Consider the following 23,502-nt stretch of genomic DNA (forward strand, 5'->3'; position numbering starts at 1 on the left):
AAACAGAAATATATATTTAGCACTCATGGCAGCAAGACACGTGGGAGACACTGAGCCGTACACTCAAGAATTCTGCAAGGATGACCTCTGTCCTTGCAGAGGCAGAAAGGAATCAGACCTTCAACAACTAAGGACCCTAAGAAGAATATAATTGCAAGGTGAGGTATGCGATATAAAGAACATAACTAGAATGCATTGGTAGAAACAAATGAATTTAGATAGGAGTTGACAAACTTGCTATAATAGGCAAGACAGTGAATATTTGGGAGTTTGGAGACCACATTTCATGTCTACTGCATATTTTTTCTACAACTCTTTAGAAGCATAGAAATGATTTTTACTTAGTTCAAGAGTCTTACAAAAACAAGGCAAAGGCCAAAACCAGTTTGTGGGCCATAGTTTGCCAACCCCTAATGACAAAAGAGGAAGATAAGAACCAGAGAACAATTATGCACAAAAGCTCCAAGGTGCAAAATCAAAGCCAGTCCAGGTAATGTGTTCACCTCAGAAAGGAGGAGCGAGCCCAGGCTGCAGGGGTGGGGTGCGTGTGCTGCGCTTCATTGGTGGCAGTGAGGGATAGAAACATCATTCTAAAGGCAGAGAGCCACTGAATAGTTTTGAGCAAGGGAAATAATATAATCCAATTTATGTTGTTAAAAGGCCAGTTTCCCTCCTGTGTAGAAAATTAGCATGAGTTTTATACAGAGAGTGACGCCCAGAAGTTGCCACTGGTGAGAGGGAATCAGGAGAGGGCGAGCAGGCAGGTTGGAGTGGTGCGGGCTGAGAACAGGAGATGGATGAGCGCCTGTTCCTTCCTTCGTGAGGCTCTGTCGTGCCTCCTCTCTGCATGCAGGCTAAAGGTATCTTCCATCTGGCTGCTTCTAAGGCTCTTCTAGTAGGGTTATTGCTCCTAGACATTATTTTGTATTCTTTTAATTTCCAAGAACCCAATTTTGAGCTTAAAAAATATTCATTTTCTCTAATGTAGTTGTTCAATCAACAATATTTTTTAAAGTATGAATGTGTCTACTTAGAGGAAACTCTTCAGGGATTTTCTGGCTGAGAATGGGGATGGAAGAACAAAAACTGGTACCTGGAGCCAAGGAGAAAGGCTGTAGTATAAACGGGTGGGCAGGAAAGATTTATGAGATCATAGGTGTCCTCCTTTTCCCCATGTTTTCCCCTCTTCTGGAAAGGGGAATAAACTTAATTAGATGTGCCTGGACATAGAGGGCACAGAAACCAATTGTTTACTTTCTCCAGGATGTGATTCACCTTTTCTAGTCTCACACATTCCCTGCCTCGTCCGGAGACTTAGCACGCTCCTGCCAAAGTCTCCCCTCCTATAAAATTGACCTCAGGACTCACCTTTTTTGCGATGCTTCCACAGGAAAAAAGAAACCCTTGCCTGCTTTATTTGGTGATTGCATATGTGCTCGGGACCTCCCGTATTCAGCCTTTCTTCTTGGCTCCGGGTACTTGTTTCTGTTCTTCCATCCCCATTCTCAGCCAGGTGCACTCACACATTCCAGGACGACGTCTACTCTGTGAAGTTTCCCCCAAAAGGGATGCCCAAGGTGATACTAAGGAGAGTATCAGAAGTAGGGTCAGCCACATAAAAACAAACACTACCAATTTGATATAACTCAAATATCACAAAGGGAAAACTTCCCAAAATTTGTCCCCTAATCACCTATTAAGGGCTTCAGAAATTCGCACCACTTCTTTAGGTCAAGCCAACAATTTTTAAAGTATTTTACACAGAATACTATTCCCCTAAAAGACTCTATTTAAAAAAATAAAATCAGCTAGATGTGGTCAAATATATCTGGGGTATCTCATATGTTAACTTTGTCTCTTGGAAACCAGTGAAGCAGATTAACACGTTAAAGACTCTGACCCTGTTAAACTTGACTTGGACCAACTGTTTGCAGTTCTTTGACCACAGAGTCTATTTTTCTTCTAACACATACTAGTTCCTCAAAACACTTTGGCCAATGCTAACCTCAGGTGCTTTCCCCAACAGGGCTAGCGTAGAGAGTTGTGGGGAGAAAGCAGCCATTTCTTGAGTGGTGTGACCCATTAACACTCAACCCCATGTCAAAGTAGCTCCTTGCACAAAGAAGGTAACTTGGGATTGGGGATGGGGGAAGCAGAACAGCGTGCCCAGCCCTGGACCATTTCCTGGGAAGGCTTGGCAGGGCCATTGGAGAGTCAGCTCATGGCCATGCCCATATAAAGCCCAATCCCTCACCACTAGGCATTGTTGGAAAGTGAATGGGCTGCAGAGCAAGACACAACTCATGGCAGAATGGGTGTCTCAGCGTGGAAGAACAGGCCCTTTGCCTCAGACAGGGTTGAGTTAAAATCCAGGCCTTTTTTTTTTTTTTCCAGCTGCATGGGTTGCCCAGTAAGTTCTGGATTCTTCAGCTGTAAAATGGGGTTAATGATATTAATGTAGGATTGGTGAAAGCATAAAGTTAATCTTCTCAAAGTAACTAATATATTATGATGAATAGGAAAGACTATATAAATGGAATATCTGAGAGAACTTTAGAAAGTGGTTTCAAGGACTATACTTAAATTTAGTCACAATTATCACTTTTCATCTCAGATTCAAATTTTCCCTCATGCAAATTTAAATCAAGTATTAATTTTCTTCAATTATATTCTGGCCTAAATATATGTTTAGCCCATATATCTTATTTTCATTATAATAGGAAAATATCTAATGATGCATAATTTTAGAGAAATAAATAACAATTACTGATGGAATTAAAAATGATGAACTTCTGGTCCAATGATACATGGGTGGGTATTGGCTTATGTTAATTTCAAAATTATGTATGCATTTCTTAAACATAAGGCTTTTCCATTAGATGTACCTCCTATTTAGTTTTGTTTTACTTGTATATTTATTTCATCAATAGGCAAAGGATGATTTTTTTTTACATCAAGTTAGCCTTAAGATAGAAAGTGACTCAGTTTGGGCAAGGAAGAAATAAAATGCCTGGTGGGTAGTCACCAGAATTCTGCAGCTGCCCAAAATACTCTTAAAAATCAGCTGTGCTTACCATCTTTAATTTTGACGGTGAAATGTTTTTGGCCCAGATAACACAGTATTTGCTACACAAAAGCAAATCAAAACACATCTACCCATGTAAATGTCATGAAGGAAGGCAAATTATACGGAGGTGTTTTGTTCATATGTCCAACTACAGGCAGCTTAAATTGAAAAGAATCTCATTATCTCAGGCCTACCATATGTATATGTGCATATAAGTAGAAGGAAAACAAACTCAAAATATAGCCTCAGCTGGTAGGATTGTGAGAGCCAGTCCAAGCACTTTAAATGAAATGTTGCATATTAGCTTTAATCCTTCTGACACACATACTCCAGTAACCTTCAGGTCAAGAGAGGATAAGGGCATTGGCATCTTTTACACTCACAATTTATTAAAAATTAAAGAAATCTCAAAATAATATTACAAAAGTTGTAGTAAAATTTAAATGTTTCCACTCAACAAATTAACATTTTAACTTAAAAATCCAATGCAATATAAATGTGCTTTTCATGTGATAATTATAAAAAAAATTACTGCAAATGGGGTCTCTAGTAATAGGAAAAGAGAATAAAGCTCTATGATTAACAATTTTCTTTCATTTATGTCAGTTTCTCTGTAATAATGTGTACACCATCACTTGGTAATAACATCAAATATCCAAATATAACTTACACATTTGAACAAGCAAAAAACAAATGATCCCATTAAAAAATGGGCAAAAGACATGAACAGACACTTCTCAAAAGAAGACATTCAAGCAGCCAACAAACATGAAAAAATTCTCATCATTAATTATCAGAGAGATGCAATAAAAACCATCACGAGATACCACCTCACACCAGTCAGGATGGCTATTATAAAAAGTCAAAAAACAATAGATGTCAGTTAGGCTGTGGAGAAAAACAAACACTTATACACTGTTAGTGAAAATGTAAGTTAGTTCAGCCACTGTAGAAAGCATTTTGGAGATTTCTCAAAGAACTTCAGGATACAAAATCAATGTACAAAAATCACAAGCATTCTTGTACACCAATCACAGACAAACAGAGAGCCAAATCATGAGTGAACTCCCATTCACAATTGCTTCAAAGAGAATAAAATACCTAAGAATCCAACTTACAAGGGATGTGAAGGACCTCTTCAAGGAGAACTACAAACCACTGCTCAATGAAATAAAAGAGGATACAAACAAATGGAAGAACATTCCATGCTCATGGGTTGGAAGAATCAATATCGTGAAAATGGCCATACTGCCCAAGGTAATTTATAGATTCAATGCCATCCCCATCAAGCTACCAATGACTTTCTTCACAGAATTGGAAAAAACTACTTTGAAGTTCATATGGGACCAAAAAAGAGCCCGCATCGCCAAGTCAATCCTAAGCCAAAAGAACAAAGCTGGAGGCATCACGCTACCTGACTTCAAACTATACTACAAGGCCACAGTAACCAAAACAGCATGGTACTGGTACCACAACAGAGACATAGATCAATGGAACAGAACAGAGCCCTCAGAAATAATGCCGCATATCTACAACTACCTGATCTTTGACAAACCTGACAAAAACAAGAAATGGGGAAAGAATTCCCTATTTAATAAATGGTGCTGGGAAAACTGGCTAGCCATATGTAGAAAGCTGAAACTGGATCCCTTCCTTATACCTTATACAAAAATTAATTCAAGATGGATTAAAGACTTACATGTTAGACCTAAAACCATTAAAATCCTACAAGAAAACATAGGCAATACCATTCAGGACATAGGCGTGGGCAAGGACTTCATGTCTAAAACACCAAAAGCAATGGCAACAAAAGCCAAAATTGACAAATGGGATCTAATTAAACTAAAGAGCTTCTGCACAGCAAAAGAAACTACCATCAGAGTGAACAGACAACCTACGGAATGGGAGAAAATCTTTGCAACCTACTCATCTGACAAAGGGCTAATATCCAGAATCTATAATGAACTCAAATAAATTTACAAGAAAAAAACAAACAACCCCATCAAAAAGTGGGCGAAGGACATGAACAGACACTTCTCAAAAGAAGACATTTATGCAGCCAAAAAACATATGAAAAAATGCTTATCATCACTGGCCATCAGAGAAATGCAAATCAAAACCACAGTGAGATACCATCTCACACCAGTTAGAATGGCCATCATTAAAAAGTCAGGAAACAACAGGTGGGGAGAAATAGGAACACTTTTACACTGTTGGTGGGACTGTAAACTAGTTCAACCATTGTGGAAGTCAGTGTGGTGATTCCTCAGGGATCTAGAACTAGAAATACCATTTGACCCAGCCATCCCATTACTGGGTATATACCCAAAGGACTATAAATCATGCTGCTATAAAGACACACGCACACGTATGTTTATTGCAGCACTATTCACAATAGCAAAGAGTTGGAATCAACCCAAATGTCCAACGATAGACTGGATTAAGAAAATGTGGCACATATACACCACGGAATACTATGCAGCCATAAAAAATGATGAGTTCATGTCCTTTGTAGGGACATGGATGAAGCTGGAAACCATCCTTCTCAGTAAACTATCGCAAGGACAAAAACCAAACACAGCATGTTCTCACTCATAGGTGGGAACTGAACAATGAGAACTCATGGACACAGGAAGGGGAACATCACACTCCGGGGACTGTTGTGGGGTTGGGGGAGGGGGGAGGGACAGCATTAGGAGATATACCTAATGCTAAATGACGAGTTAATGGGTGCAGCAAAACAACATGGTACATGGATACATATGTAACAAACCTGCACATTGTGCACATGTACCCTAAAACCTAAAGTATAATAATAAAAAAAAAAGAAAAAAAAAAAAACAGAACTATCATTTGACCCAGCAATCCCACTACTGGGTATATAGCCAAAAGAAAACAAGTAACTCTACCAAAAAGACACATGCACTAGTATGTTCATTGTTAACACCATTTACAATAGCAAAGACAATCTAGGTGCCCATCAACAGTGGATTGGATAAGAAAATATGGTACGTTTACACCATTGAATACTATGTAGCCATTAAAAAAAACAAAATCATGTCTTCTGCAGCAACATGGATGCAGCTGGCAGCCATTATCCTAAGCAAATTAATGCAGGAACAGAAAACCAAATATTGCATGTTAGACACTCATGAACATAAAAATGAGAACAAGAAACACTAAGGACTATGGAGGCAGTGTAGGGATGGAGAGGAGCAAGGGTTTAAAAAATAACTGTTGGTAACATATGCAAAAATGCTCATCATCGCTGGTCATTAGAGAAATGTAAATCAAAACCACAATGAGATTCCATCTCACGCCAGTTAGAATGGTGATCATTAAAAAGTCAGGAAACAACAGATGCTGGAGAGGATGTGGAGAAATAGGAACACTTTTACACTGTTGGTGGGACTGTAAACTAGTTCAACCACTGTTGGAGACAGTGTGGCGATTCCTCAAGGATCTATAACTAGAAATACCATTTGACCCAGCAATTCCATTATTGGGTATATACCGAAAGGATTATAAATCATTCTACTATAAAGACACATGCACATGTATGTTTATTGTGGCACTATTCACAATAGCAAAGACTTGGAACCAACCCAAATGTCCATCGGTAATAGACTGGATAAAGAAAATGTGGCACATATAGACCATGGAATACTGTGCAGCCGTATAAAAGGATGAATTTGTGTCCTTTACAGGGACATGGATGAAGCTGGAAACCATCATTCTCAACAAACTATCACAAGGAAAGAAAACCAAACACAGCATGTTCTCACTTATAAGTGGGAGCTGAACAATGAGAACACATGGACACAGAGAGCGGAACATCACACACTGGGGCCTCTTGGGGAGGGGGGTCTGGAGGAAGGATAGCATTAGTAGAAACACCTAATGTAAATGACGAGTTGATGGGTGCAGCAAACCAACATGGCACATGTATACCTATGTAACAAACCTGCACGCTATGCACATGTACCCCAGAACTTAAATTATAGTTAAAAAAAAAATAAGTAAATAAATAAAATAATTGTTGGGTACTATGCTCAGTACCTCGGTGATGACATCATTCGGACCCCAAACCTGAGCATCACACCATATACCCAGGTAACAAAGTTGCACATGTACCCTCTGACTGTAAAATAAAAGTTGAAAAGAAAAAATATAAAACCAAATGTAAGACCATTGTGAGTATGACGATCAGGCAAAAATGTCCTCATCATCTCCCACCAATGACAAACCAGGTTGCCAACAAAACTCTTCCATTTATTGATAATGTCCTAAAGAAGAAATTTAAGGATGTCATCTAAATTCACAATCGGAATTAATATTAGATATAACCTAATTCAATACGATTTAATGACAGATGAGAAAACTGAGACTCAGGAAGACTAAATGACTTGCATATAGCGCACAGTAAAATCCTCATTAAGACCAAAAACTAGGTTCCTTGAGCAAATTGCCAAAATATTTTCATTATATCTAATTTTAAAACACATACCTAGGACCTGGATCTATTTGGTATCATGAAGGGAATGAGAAAAATTCATTTGATAATTAATATATTCCTAAAATAATTTAATAAATGATTAACATTGAATACAGAATATGCTGTGCACTTACATTTATTCATAAAAGATAACCATGTATGTGCTATTCTAATCAAAGAAACTAGATAAACAAGTATAATACAGTTGGATAAAAAGATATATGGAATCTTTCTAATAAATGCATAAAAGTTGTACCAAAAAAGTCATAAATAATTAACTTTAGAAGAGGGTTTTGTTATATACAAAAACAATGAAAGAGAAATTTTACTTCTCATTTTATTATTGTCTTTTCTGTTTTATTTTTGTAAACATGGTTTTCTAACTTTTATTTTATAAAAAAGTAGCCAAGCTGTGAGGCTGGGGAAATAACCACCTGAAAGAATTAGAGAAAACAGTACCCAGCAGCACTCACACAACACAGGGAATGGAACCTCTCTGACCAACCAGACTACAAATACTCATAATTCTTGTAGAACTGGGTAAAGTACACAGGAAGTGGTAGAAAAACTTCAGTAGAGGAAAGTAATTAACACTCGTCTAGGACTCTCCTAATCTTAAAAGCAAGGCCTGAAGGATCAAGCCATTCTTAAGTAACTTAACATTAACTGAGAATCAAGCAAAAGCATATTTATAAATTATTCTTCTACCCAGAATGATAAAATTCATGTCTGTTATCCAATTAAGTTACCAGACATGCAAACAAGCAGGAAAATATATCCTCTAATGAGGAGAAAATTAACTATTTTTAAAAAATGACATAAATGTTAGGATTAGCAACCAAGTACATTAAAACAATTAACATAACTGCACTCCAAATGTTCAAAACATTAAGCAGAGACATGAAAGATCTGAAAAAGAACTAAATTAAATTTCAAGAAATGAAAACTTGAATGTCCTGGATGAAAACTATATCGGATAAGATTAATGGCAGAGTAGACATTGCAGAAATTATTATTGACCTTAATAATCTAGCAATATAAACAATTCAAAATTAAATATATAGAGAAAGAATTTTTAAAACTGAATAAATATATGAGCTTTAGGTCACAACAAAGTGGCCTAATATACAAGTATTTGCAGTCTCAATAAGGGAGAGAGAGCATTATACAAAAAAAGTTTGAATGGTCAGGGATTTTTTTAAATATGGTGATAGCTATAAACATGCAGATCCAAGAAAATCAATGTATTCAAACACAAAAAACATGAAGAAAATGACACCAGGGCAACTAATAAACTGCTCAAAACTAGTGATAAAAAGGAAAATCTTTTAAGGGGGCCAGAATAAAAGACAGGTTACACACCAAGAAAGAGGATGAGGATGACAGTAGGCTTCTCATGCAAACAAGAAAAACAAGAAAAAGTTACACAACTGATTTAGAGTAATGAAAAAAAAAATCCCAATGTACAGTTTTATACCCAGCAAAAGATCTTTCCAAAACAAACAAAATGTAAAAACTTTTAGAACAAAGCTACACTACAAGAAATATCACAGTCTTCCAAGAAGAAGGAAAATTATATCAGATGGAGAGGGTTTGGATCTACAGAAAAAATGAAAACAATAGAAATGCTAATTATTTAGATAAATATGTAAGATTTTCAAAAAATATATTTTTAAAAATAACTGGCTGCTAAAACAAAAATAATATGAGTATAGTGTGGGGCTTAAATATTTGAGAAAGTAGAAGGTATGACAACAATAGTAGAAATGTCTGGAGGGAACAAATGAGTGGCTCCTGCGCTATACATGATGCGTTCAATATAATTTGGAGGTAGAGTGTGCAAAGTTAAAGACACACACGTTGAGCATTTCATATCCAAAAGTCCAGAACTTGAAATGCTCCAAAATTCAGAATTTTTAAGTGCCAACATGATGCTCAAATAAAATGCTCATTAAAACACTCTGGATTTCAGATTTTCAGATTTGGAATGCACAACCAGTAAGTATACCTAATGCAAATATTCCAAAATTTGAAAAAATTTGAAATTCAAAACACTTCTATTTCCAAGCATTTCAGATAAGGGATGCTCCACTTGTATATTTTAGAAAAACACACTAAAATAACAAAACAACAAATTGTGGCCAATAAGCCAACAACAACAACAACAGAAAAAAACAGAAATTATTTTTAAACAATTAAAAAATCATAAAAGATACCCAAAAGAAAGAAGAAAATAAAGGAAAGGGTAGCAAAGAATAGACGAAACAACTAGAAAGCGAATGGCATGATAATAGACTCAAATCTCACCATAAATTCAAACTAAACATGCCAATTCAAAGGCAAATGTCAGATTGGATAAAAAACAAAGATTCAACTATATGCCACATCAAAGGAACACGATTCAAACATAAAGGTACCAATAGGTTTAAAATTAAGGAAATAAAAGATGGAAAGGGAAACTGACAACGCTAATCAAAAGAAAAGCTGAAGTGGCCATATTAACATCAAAGAAGACTTCAAAATGAAGAATATGTCATAGATAAAGGTCATAATAATAATAAAGTACATTCATCAAGATTGCATAACAACTCTAAATGTGTATGTATTTAAGACAGAATTTCCAAGTATATGATGAAAAAAAAAAGGAACTGCAAAGCGGAATAGAAATGTCCACTATAACAGTCAGAGATTTCAAAACCCTGTTTTCAATATCTGATAATACATGTAGGCAGAAAATCTGTAAGGCTTTCACAAAAGACTTGAACAATACTATCCATCAATTTGATCTGGTTGATATTTATAGAACACTCGAAGCAAAAATAGCAGAATATGCATTTATTTAAAGTACACACAAAATACTTACCAACATAAACAATATTTGGTAATTAAAAAGTTTTCGTATATTTTAAATACAAAGTATTTTCTTTGACCACAATAGAATTCAATTAGAAATCAATAACAGAAAGATCTCTGAAAAAATCCTCCATATTTGGAAACTAACACTGTGTTAAATAACACTTACATCAAAGAAAAAAATCAAAAGGGAAAGAGAAAGTAGAGTGAATTGAATGAAAATGAAAGCAAGTAGAATACTGCTAAAGCAGTACTTACAGAAAATTTGTAATATTAAATGCATATGTTACAAAATAATAAAGGTTTAAATCAATTACTTCAATTTCTACGTTAAGAAATTTGAAATTAAAGTAAGCAAAAGAAAGAAAATAGTAAAAATGAAAACAAAATCAGCTGGGCATTGTAGCACACGCCTTTAGTCCAAGCTACTCAGGAGGCTGAGGTAGGAGGATTATTCAAGCTCTGGAGTTTGAGGCCAGCCTAGACAACACAGTGAGACCTCTCCACAAAAACAAAGACAAAGAAATCAATGCAATAACAAATAGAAAAATACTCGAGAAGGCCAATGAAACCAAAACCTCTTTTATTGAGAAGAATCATAAAAGTGATATATTTTATCCAGACTAATCAGGAAAAAAAAAGAGAGAAAAAAAACTACTAATAATAACAATGAAAGAAGCATCATCAGTACAGATTCTGTAGTTAATAGTAAGATAATAAGGACGTATCATGGACAACTTTATGCCAAGTAATTTGATAACTTAGATAAAATGAAAAAATTCCTTGTAAGATAAAAACTACCAAACCTCACTCAGGAAGAAATACGTAGCCTGAATAAGCCTATTTTTATTGAAAAAAATTAATTTTCACTTAAAAACTATCCCACAAAGATAACTCTAGGTCTAAATGGGTTCATTGTCAAATTCTACCACAGCTTTAAGGAAGAAATAATACTAGTTTTAAACAAATTCTTCCAGAAAAGTGAAGAGGAGAGAATAATTCCCTGTTCATTCTATGATGCCAGCATTACCCAAACAAGACAAAAATGCTTAAGAAAAAAAGACTACAGGCCAATATGTCTCATGAATATAGAGGTAAATATTCTAAGCAAAATTTTAGCACAAGGGCTCCAAAACATATAAAAAAAAATAATGTTCAACTATAATAAATCCCAGCAAAGGATTATATTACATATATATTATGTATATATATTACATGTCTATTATATGTACATATACATATAAAGATCAAATATAATTAATCCCACCAAAGTAAGAGTTTATTGCCAGGTATTTTGTATTTTGATGTGATATTGAAAGATATGTTTAATTTTTTATTGATTGGGCTTGCAGCCTATTTAAATAGTTTCTTACTATGTTTTATAGTTTTTAGGGTACAAGTTTTCCACATCCTTTGTTAGGAATACAATTAATATTTGTATACTAACTTATATCCTGCAACCTTGCTAACCTCAACTTGCTAGTTTTAGTACTTAGCAGATAATATAGGATTTTCTATATAAAGCTATTATGCCATCTGTGAATAAAGATAGTTTTACTTTTTCCTTTCCAAACTGGATGCATTTTATTCCTTTGTCTTGCCTTACTGTACTGGTAGAACCTCCCCTATAAAGGTGAATACTCTTATTCCTGACAGCCTTCTGCCATTAACTACACTGTTAGTTTTAGGGTTTTGTAGATGCCTTTTATTAGGTTAAGAAATTTCCCTTCTATCCCTACTAGGTTGAGAACTTTAATAAGAAATGGATGCTTAATTTTCTCAAATGCTTTTTCTGCACTAACTGATATGACCACATCAATAGACACAAAAAACTACCATTGAATATCACATCAAAAAATATTAAATACTTAGTGATAAGTGTGACAAAAGATATCTAAGTCCTGTGTAATAAAAACTGCCAAACATTGGTGAGAAATGTAAGAAGACCTAAATAAACAAAGATATACTGTGGCCATGTGACAGAAAACTCAATATTTCACAGATTAAAAATCCTTCAAAGAGAGATATAAATGAAGCAAGGCAGCAAATGAACTGAGAGTCTCTCCAGAAAAGGAAGGTTCCAGGCAGAAGGAACTGCAAGAGCAAATACCAAGAAACAGGAGCATGATAGCTGTTTAAGGAACAAAAAGGTGATCATATGGTTGGAGTGCAGAAAGCAGGCAAAGAGAGAATGGGGATGAGATTAGAGAATTAACCAAGTGCCAGATCATGTAAGGCTAAAAACATGGAGCTTGGAACCCATTGAAAAGTTATAAACAAAAGAGTATTGTAATCTGATTCAGGTATTACAGGGAGGCAAGACAGAAGCACAGACATCACTGAGAAAGTTATTGCAATAACCCAGTAGTAGAGTGGTGGTTGAAACCACACTGGTAAAGGTGGAAGTCATGAGAAATGGTTGGATTAGAAATGAAACCACAAAATTCTACCAAACTTGCAAAGAAGACCTAACACCAATATCTTCAAAATTGAAGAGGAGAGAATTCTGTCTAACTCATTCTACAAGATCAGTATACCCTGATACCCAAGCCAGACAAGAATACACTTTAAAAAAACCCCACAGGCCAATATCTCTAATGAACATAGACACAAAAATCCTTAATAAAATACTAACAAATTGAATCCAGCAGCAGCAGCATATCAAAAAGATAAAATACATCATGATCAAATGGGATTTATACCAGGGATGCAAGCATGGATCAACATACACAAATCAACAAATGTGATACATCACATCAACAGAATAAAGGACAAAAATCACATGTATTTCTCCATAGATGCAGAAAAATCATCTGATAAAATTCAACATCCTTTAACAATAAAAACTCTCAACAAACTAGACATAAAAGAAGCATGCCTAAACATAAAGACCATATATGACAAACCCACAGCTATCATCATACCGAATGGGGAAAAGCTGAAAGCCTTTCCTCTAATAACTGGAACAAGACAATGATGCTCATTTTTACCTCTTGATTCAACATAGTACTGAATCTCCTAGCTACAGCAACTAATTAAGAGAAAGAAATAAAATGCATCCAAGTTAGAAAAAAGTAATTCAAATTATCAGCTTTTGCAGATGACATGATTTTATATAGAGAAAAACAAGATTTGACCAGAAAAGTTTTATATCTGATAAGTAAATTCAGTAAAGTTGCAGGATATAAAATCAGTGTACAAAAATCAGTAGTGTTTCTATACACCAATAATGAAATAGCTGAGAAAGAAATTTAAAAGGCAGTACTATTTATAATAGCTACAAAAAAAAAAATAAAATATCTAGGGATCAATTTAACCAAGGAGGCAAAATATCTCTACAAGGAAAACTATAACACACTGATGAAAGAAATTTAAGAGAACATAAACAAATGGAAAGACATCTCATGCTCTTGGACCAGAAGAATTAATAGTGTTAAAATGATCATAGTGTCCAAAGCAATCTACAGATTCAATGTGATCTCTATCAAAACACCAATGTCATTTTTCACAGAATTAGAAAAAAAAAGAACTAAAATTCATATGGAACTGGAAAAGAGCCCAAATAGCCAAAGAAAAACAAACCCAAATCCTGAGCAAAAAAAAAAAACCACACACACAAAAAAGCTGGAACATCACTCTACCTGACTTCAAAATATATTACAAGGCTATAGTAAACAAAGCAGCATAGTATTGCTGTAAAAATAGACATATAGACCAATGGAACAGAATAGAGAACCCAGAAATAAATCCAGATATTTACAGCCCACTGATTTTCAACATAGGCACCAAGAACATACTTTAAGAAAAGGATACTCTCTTCAATAAATGGTGCTGGGAATATTGGATATTCATATGCAGAGGCATGAAAATAGACTTCTATCTCTCACCATGTACAAAAATGAACTCAGGATGATTAAAAACTTAAACATAAGCCCTGAAACTGTAAAACCATTGGAAGAAAATATAGGAGAAACATTTCAGGACATTGATATAAGAGAAGATTTTATGGTTTAGTTCTCAAAAGTATAGGCAACAAAAAAATCGACAAATATTAAACGAAAAAGCTTCAGCACAGCAAAGGAAATAATCAGCAGAGTGAAAGAACAATCTGTTGAATAGGAGAAAATATTTGCAAACTATTTATCCAACAAGGGACTAATACCTAGAATATATAAGAAATTCAAGCAACTCAACAGCAAAAAATAATAATAATAATAATCCCATTAAAGAGTGGGCAAAGTATGTGAATTGACACGCCTCAAAAGAAGACCTATAAATGGCCAATAAGTATATGGAAAAAGGTTCAACATCACTAATCATCAGGAAAATGCAAATCAAAACCACAATGAGGTATCATCTTGCCCAGTTGGGATGGCTATTATTAAAAAAAGAGAGAGAGAAAAAAAGTAACAGATGCTGGTGGGGATGTGGAGAAAGGGAAACTTTTATACAGAGTTTGGGAGAATGTAAATTAGTATAGCCAATATGGAAAACAGTACGGAGATTCCTTAAAAAAGTAAAAATAGAACTATCATACAATCCTGTAATCCACATACTGGGTATTTAGCCAAAGGAAAGGAATTCAGTATATCAAAGGAATACTGGCACCCCATGTTTGTTGCAGCACTATTCACAATAGCCAAGGTACAGAATCAACTTCAATGCCCATCAGTAGACAAATGGAGAAAGAAAATGGGGTATATATGCACAATGGAATGTTATTCATTTGCAGCAACCTGGATTGAGCTGGAGATCATTATGTTAAGTTAAATAAGACAGACACAGAAAGACAAATATCACATGTTCTCACTCATATGTGAGGGCTAAGAAAGTTGATCTTATGGAATTAGAGAATAGAAGAATAGATCACAGAGCCTGGAAAAGGTATGTATGTAGGTGGAGTTGGGATGAAGATTAATGGGTACAAACATATAGTTAGATAGAAGGAATACATTCTAATGCTTGATAGCAGAATAGGGTGACTATAGTCAACAACAAGTATCGTATATTTCACAGTAGCTAGAAGAGAGGACTTGAAATGTTTCCAACACATAGAAATGGTAAATACTCAAGGTGATGAATACCCTGAATACTCTGAGTTGATCATTACACATTCTATGCATGTAACAAAATATTACATGTACCCCATAATTATGTACAAATTGTGAATCAAAAATAACCTTGGCATAGTTCAAGTTAATATGCCTATCAAGATGTCCAATTGGAAATGTGAGTCTGAGAGAAGCAGTTCTGGTAGAAGCCATCTACATAACATTAGACTTGAACCTGGATGAGTTTATACAGTGGAGTGAGAGTCAGCCCTGAGCTGTCAATGTTTAGAGATGGGAAAGACCAAGAAAACAACAAAGAAGAAGAATGGGAAGAGCAGCTAGGTGGATATAAGGAGACCAGAGAAAATGGCGTCCTTAAAGCCAGTATACACAATGTTTCAAGAAGGAAGTAATTAACAAATGTGTCAATCCTGTCTGAAGACTGACCACTGGGCTTAGGATCAGCGTTCACTTGTGACCTGAACACCGGAAGTTCTAGGTGTGGTATTAACAGAATTGGATTGGGCTTCTGAGAGAAGGGGAGTGGAGGATTTACAGACAGAGGAGACAACTATTTTGAGGACATTTTCTGCAAACAGTGGCAGAGAAAGAGGTCAACAGCTGGAGAGGAGATTGAGATAAAGGGGAATTGAGAAATGTGTGAGATGAAAGGAGAATTGTAAATAAATCAAAGTTTGCCTTTGGATGATGAAACTGTAGGAAGGTGGTTTTCTTTCCTTTTATTTGTAGTGGATAAGTAATTAGTCTATATTTTTCAAATTCCTATAGTGAGTATACGTTGTTTTTTTAACTGGAAAATAAATGATGTATTAGAAAAAGAAAAATATGTGAGCAATTTCTCCTCCCTCAGTGTTCCCACTGCAGAAGGATTAAATATGTTAGTAAGATAAAGGATTATTGAAAAGCAAGTTTTTAATTATATTTATTTATTTTTTAAGCCAGGCCACAGTATCAAGAGACAAGCTATACAGGCTCCACAAGGTGAGTGGAAATTCAAGTGCCTTGGCTCAGCCTCACCATGCCTTAAGCTATCACCAAAGGTGTGTCTGCCACCCAGAAAGCACTTTCAAAGTCTTGGAAGCTTTTCGTTTTATTATCCATCTGTTATGATGATTCAAGTTGCTTACAATTATTGTGGAATGGAAAGTGCCTTTGATACCAATAATTTTGTTTCTGATTCTAGGCATTAAAAAACCATGGGCTTAGGTCCTTTAACTACTTCTCTGATTAATTCTGCTTAGTTTTTACAAAGGCTCCAAACTCAAGTCAATCAAGGGTGCAGGCAAGTATAACCACTGCATGCACTATCTAGATGATGAACTCTGGAGAGGCCACACCACAGACTCTTTAAAAATAAGTAGCAACCACTGGATCCAGGCAGTTGTCCTGTAGAAATGCAGGTACTGTGTTCCTATCTTTTCTAGTCAAACAAACAAACAGGTAACATTATTTTTCACTGGTAAAACCATTTTTAAGAGTGGGCTCAGCATTTGTTTTAAAATAGAGACAGGGCCAAATGAAACATGATGCCAGTCATATCGCAGGTCCTCTGATACACACATGCAAGCCCTTCTTTTTCAGAACTCCCTCACTCTGTAAAGGACACCGCTGTGGGAAACAATGACAGTCGTTAGGGCCCTGTGGGCACTGCAGCTGCGTGCAGGGCGGCGTGACTTCCTGTCTCCTGGCAGAGGGGGATGCTGTGCAGAGCCATTTTGGAAATGCCAATACAGGACTGCTGTTTAATGTCCTTCAACCTGTTTTGCACCTGCCCCAACACAACCAAGGCCTGGCTTGTTCTCATTCCACTCCTCCACATTGTCCACAGCACTCAGCTCTGTTTAGAAGGTCACTGCGGTTTCCTTAGGCCCGCCAAGGCCTTTCTTTTGCTTCGGCTTATCTCACCCTGTGGTTCCCTAATGATCAGCTGGCCTCTGGCCCACCAGTTCACCTCCCATTTTACAGCTGGCCTTCTCAAAATATGGGCTGTTATACCCGGGTTGGCCTCAGGACTGCCACAGAAACCTCACTGCATGCCAAAATAATCCTAGAATAAACTCGTTGTTCCTATAACCGACTGGTGTATTGGTGGCCTCCTCAGTCTCTATTTCCCCTCTTCAACAGTTGTTAATTTCCACTTGGAGAACAAGCATTTCCAAAAAAGCAGTATTTACCCATAGGGCTCAGCATGTGGACTAAGCTAACCCAATCAGCAAATCCTGCTCCTCTGGCTTCAGATATTAGTTCAGTGGTAGACATGTAACAAACACATCCAATAAACATGATTTTAAAGAGAAATCTAAGGCAAACATGTCTCTGTCTAGATATAAATATATATAAGTAGATGTTCCTAGGATAATCAGACGTTAATCTAGGAACCATAAATGCAGCCAACCCGAGAATGAAGAGTCAACAACATAAGAGAAAAAGCAGAAAAACAAAAGGAAGTGGGTTTCTTGGTGAAATTATTAATGTCTTGATCAAGCTATACCTGATGCTTGCCCTAATTTTAGATTTTTCATGTTAACAACAACTCTCTTTTATAGAATAACCAGTTTGAATAGGATTTTCTGTTACTTGAACAGAAATAATTCTAAAGAGGCCTTTTGTCATTACCAGATTCTTGTCCAAGTAGTGAGCAATTATAACAACATTGACTGTAAATACTGCACAAAATTAAGTGATTATAGGCTATCTGATCAAGATTGAGCTGAAATTTATTATTTAGAGCAAATTAGCCAAAATACTACAGTTTTTCCCTATCTACAAAATTCAGTAGATTTGAGAGTTGATTTCCGGGAATTCAATGGAAAGAAATGACTCAAAAGTTGCACAAGGTTAATGAATGTAACAAATTGTCAAATACAACCACAAGTTCCTCCCATCCCAGTATGCTCACCCTTTTGCAATGTGACTCTGCTACCCTCCCCAGGAGGTGATGGCCACTTACCTCCCACCCTTGAATTCAGACCAGTATTGCGACTTGTTTTGACCAATAGAACACAAAAGAAGTGATGTCATGCAACTTCTGAGATTAGGCCTTAGGAGACTTTACAGCTTCTGCTTTTTCCTTAAGATCACCACACAAGGGAAATGTTTCGCCCACTGGAGAAGAGGCGTTGTGAAGGAGAACCGGGGGCCCTAGCTGAGGATCAGCACCCACCGCCATAGGTGTGGATGAAGCCATTTCAGCTTTACCTGCTTACACAATCATTCAGCTAAATGCAGCCACAAGAGTGAGCCAAGGAAAGCCAGAAAAGAATGTGCTCAGGCAACCCAGAGAATCCTACATCATCTGTTTAGTCCACTAAATTGTGAGGGTGATTTAATCACTAGCAAAATCTGACTGATCCACTGAAGTTTAAAAAAATACATCAATAAAGACTCAAATAATTCTCCAAAATATATCATAACTCCTAAAATCTTCTATAGGTTGAGAACTGTTTCCTATTTGAGGGAGAAAATTTAAAAATTTGGGCTCAGAGCAGGAAAGACCATGTCAAAAAAAGAAAAAACAATAACGAGCAGACTTGGCATGAAATGAATACAGAATCTTGCATTATTTATTCAAGAACCTGTGCATACGTTTTCAAAACTAAGACAGAATCTGTGAAAATCTGACTGAAGTGACAGTCACATCTCTTTCTAGGTTTTTTTTTTCTTTATGCTTTATTGTATATATTTAAGATGTACAACGTGATTTTTTGATATGCCCACACATTGTGAAATGGTTACTATAGTCAAGCCAATTAACATATTCCTCATCTCACATAGTTACCCCTTTTTTGTGGCAAGAACACCTAAAATCTATTCCATTAGCAAAACTCCCAAATATTATACAATACAATATCATTAACTACAGTCCTTATATTGTACATTAATTAGATCCCTAGACTTGTTCATCCAAATATCCCCAGTTTGTATCCTTTGAGCTACATCTCCCCACTTCTTTCCCTCAACCTCTCCATAACAGCCATTTTACTGTTTTATTTTTATGCATTAGGCTTCATTTTAATTCCGCATATAAGTGATTGTGCAGTATTTTATTTTCCATTTTTTTCTTCTTGTGTCTGGTTTATTTGCCTTATCATAATGTCCTCTATGTTCATCTACAGTGTGGCAAATGGCAGCATCTCCTCTTCTTTGTTTTTTAAGGCTTAATAATATTCCATTATACAAATACACTCACACACACACGTACATATATAAGCACTCATCACTTACATATCTCACATTTTCTTTATCCATTCATCTGTTGATGGACACTTTGTTTCCTTATGTTGGATACCATGAATAGCATTGCAGTGAACATGACAGCGCACATATTTTTACAAGATGGTGATGATATTTCCATTGGGGATATATCCAGAAGAGGGATTCTTGGGTCATATGGTAGCTGTATTTTTAATTTCTTTAAGAATTTCCATACTGTTTTCCACTATATCTGTACTGGTCTATCTTGTCTTTTTGATAACAGTCATTCTGATAGGTATGAGGTGATATCTCATTGTGGTTTTTATTTGCATTTCCTTCAAAACTAATGATGTTGAGCACCTTTTCTTATGCCTCCTGGCCATTTTTATGTCTTCTTTAAAGAAATATCTATCATATCTTTTGCCTATTTTTAAATTAGATTATTTATTTTTTCTTCCATTAAGTAGTGTGAATTATTTATATATTTTTGGTATTAACCCCTTATAGGATATAGGATTTGCAAACATTATCTCTCAATCTGTAGGCTGGCTTTTAATTTTTTTAATTGTTCCTTTTACTAGTTTGATGTAGTCCCATTTATTTATTTTTGCTTTTATAGCCTAAGTTTTTGGTGGGGTAGCCAAAAAATCCTTGGTAAGGCTAATGTCAAGGATCTTTTCCCCTATATTTTCTTCTAGGAATTTTATGGTTTCAGGTCTCACATTTACAGTTCTACCTATTTTGAGTTGATTTCTGTGTATAGTGTAAAATTAAGGGTACAGTTTCATTCTTTTGCATGTGGAAATCCAGCTTTCTCAACATCATTTATTGTAGAGATTATCCTTTCCCCATTGTGTCTTCTTGGTGCCCTTATCAGAAATTAGTTGGCCATATATAATTGGGTTTATTTCTGGGCTCTCTATTCTGTTCCTTTGGTCTATGTGTCTGTTTTTATGCCAGTATCATATTGTTTGAATTACTGTATCTTTGTAATTAATTTGAAATCAGAAAGTGAAATCTATGAAGTGTGATTGCACTTTCCAATTAGAAATTATATTACAAAGCTACAGTAATAACTTTTTTTCCTCAAAATTGCCTTGACAGTTCAGAGTCTTTTGTGGTCCCATACAAATTTTAGAATTGTTTTTTCTGTTTCTGTGAAGAATGCCGTTAGAATTTTAATAGGGATTGTATTGATTCTGTACATTGTTTCAGGTAGTATGGACATTTTAACAATAGGGATCTTTTTTTATGTCGGCAAACAAAACACATTTATTTTACATATTTGTAGCATACAAGATTAATCAAGAGATGTAGAAGAGGGTCATTATGAAGAAAAATGTACTTACTATGTGAATCATTCAGTAGAGTAGAAAGATCAAATTCTTCTCTTCAGAATATTCTGATAGCTTCATGGTGGTACAAAAGAAAGATAAATATTGACAATTAAAAAGCTTTTTTCCCTAAACAAATATTGGTGCTTAAATTTGTAAATTATTTGATTTAAAAGATGAAAGGCCGAGCAGGTCAATTCCTCCCACCTCAACAAGATTCCTTAGCATTTATTGAATAGTGTTAAGTATGAACATAGACTTTGGCAGAACATATTTTCTCGTCAAATATAAATGCAGTTCTGGATATGAGTAAATACCTAGGGCTTGGCAAACCTGAAAACAACAAGAGGCTTGTCTTGGTGTTTTGGAGCTCTGGATTTTCAGGAGAAGAATCAGTGCAAAAGGATGATCCATATAATAAGTTTCCTCTCCCCATCTGCCTACCTTCGATCTAAATGGTCTACTTATCAATTCCTTTATTTATTTAATTCTGCTATGTGACAGGTACGGTTAACATGCTGCAGATATGGCAATGAATAAAACCAACAAAATCCCTGCACCCGTGCAGTTTATGATATGGTATGAAGAGACTAATAAAGAAGGAGGCAGGAGGGTACTCTGTGAGGTTTCATAAGCCACAGTAAGGAATGCATACAATTTGATTCTACGTGCAATGACAAGTCACTGGCTGATTTTAAGCAGGGAAACGACACGATCTTGTTTATATTTTTAGAAAACCACTCTGGCCATGGTGTTGAGAATGGAATGTTGGAAGGCAAGAATAGAAACAGAGAGCCCAGGTAAGAGACAATGGCAAGGCTGTGTGGTATGGGGGATGAGATAACAGACTCAGAGCCCCTTTGAATCTTGGCTTTTTCATATATCAGCTATGTCCTGCAGCAAGTGAGTTAAGTTCCCTAAACCCCTCTTTCCTCATTTGTAAGACAGCAATAATAATAATGCTCACTTTACAGGGTTGCTAGGAGGTTCTTAGGATGCTGGCACGTCACAATTGCTCTACACGTGTTTTGGTTTGCAGCATAACAGGCTTGGGTTAGAGATGTACTAGTGAATATGAGGAAAAGCAGTAGAATCTGGGTAGGTTTGAAGGTAATGTTGTTGGACATGCTAACATTTTGATACAAAATGTATGCAAATTGGTGAATCAAATGTTTTTGCCTAGTCATTTACAGCTTATTATAATTCTTTTGGATTAAGGTGAGTCATAAAAGAGCAGCATTAATCTGTCATACAGTTAGGGAATTTTAAATTTAGAAAAAAATCAGAGTAAGCTCAGTGGTTTTCAAAAAGAGCTCCACAGGGCTAGCCCCAAGGGCTCTCAAGTGTCCACAGCAGTGGCATATACAACTGGAGGCTCATCCCCATGACAAGTCATTGTAAGGATGATGAAATATCTTCCTCCCAGCAGGTATTTTTGGTTAAGTATTGCATTCTGTAAAACAGTACCAAAAAAAAAAAAAAAAAGATGGAAACAAGAAAGCAAGAAAAGAAACAAAGCAATTCTAATGTTCATTTATAGATTTTCTAATAACACTTTAAATAAGTAACTAAACTTCCCCCAGAAAGTTATTTAATTACTCTAAATTTTATTTGCTATATTTTGAATATTATAGGAAACAATTAAAAATAAAATGTCAGACATTCCTGTTCTTAAAATCCATTTTCCCATTTCTTGCCATCAAGAAATGTGCTGAATTATCCATTTTCCTTAGACTCCAGTCTGTAGCAATGTTTCTAAACTCTCTCTTCTTCAACTTTCTCCAAAACTTATCTACCCTTAATACCCATTTCTTATGAAAAAGAGTACAATTCTTTGTCATTCCTAGCTCACACTTTCAGGCTCTAAACTTTATCTTTCCACATCTAAAATTGCACATCAAGATTTTTATAAATAGACACATTCCTCTTATGATAAATTTTAGTTGCCACCATAAAAAATTAATATTTTGTATCTATTATTCATACAGGCATGGGGTGGGGAGGAAAAAGTGAACCAGATTCTAGGGCTAACTTCCAAAACAGGGATGACGCATAATTAACCTATGACATCCATCATGGCGTGACCACCTCAGGTACTGTCCAGGTTAGCAATGAACCTAGGGTTCAATCTGATGGGTCATGCAGAATTTGTCAATGTCAGCCAACAGATAGGCTCATTGATCTGGGTGATTCAACTAGTTTGAAGCAAGGCTCTAACGTGTAGCATGGTGGGTATGAAGAAAGATTTGATCCCTTGCAGGGAGGGTGTTGACAAGGACCAAGACAAATAGAATTGGACTGCATGCTTAAGAGCCTCTAGGAATTGGAGAACCAATATGAACACCAGCTCAGAAGGACTGTCCTCTGTGCTCTGCACCAACGATGATTAAAGAGGCGTTAGGATTCTGTGCAGTAGGGAGGGCCCTTGCACTCTGCACAAGGATCACCAAGTTTGTGGCAGCAAAAGTTCTAATTGCCCAGTAAAAA

The 23,502-nt window shown here is 35.8% G+C and overlaps 2 long non-coding RNA genes across 4 annotated transcripts in view; one reads left to right on the forward strand and one right to left on the reverse strand.

Annotated features, from left to right (window-relative positions):
• LOC134737214 (uncharacterized) overlaps positions 1 to 23,502 on the reverse strand; it is a 201,399-nt gene that overhangs the window by 110,915 nt on the left and 66,982 nt on the right. For 2 of the 3 annotated variants that reach the window (XR_010121882.1, XR_010121883.1), the window contains exon 1: positions 1,094 to 1,275. This is a non-coding gene — a long non-coding RNA (uncharacterized lncRNA). Of the gene's footprint in view, positions 1 to 1,093; positions 1,584 to 21,030; positions 21,091 to 23,502 lie in introns of those variants that run through there. The other variant, XR_010121884.1, reaches the window with a different exon arrangement.
• LOC134737215 (uncharacterized) lies at positions 66 to 21,090 on the forward strand. The gene is made up of 3 exons (XR_010121885.1): positions 66 to 158; positions 16,430 to 16,468; positions 18,564 to 21,090. It is a non-coding gene; the product is annotated as an uncharacterized lncRNA (long non-coding RNA).

Source organism: Symphalangus syndactylus, chromosome 7, assembly GCF_028878055.3.
Source record: "Symphalangus syndactylus isolate Jambi chromosome 7, NHGRI_mSymSyn1-v2.1_pri, whole genome shotgun sequence".
Taxonomy (NCBI): Eukaryota; Metazoa; Chordata; class Mammalia; order Primates; family Hylobatidae; genus Symphalangus; species Symphalangus syndactylus.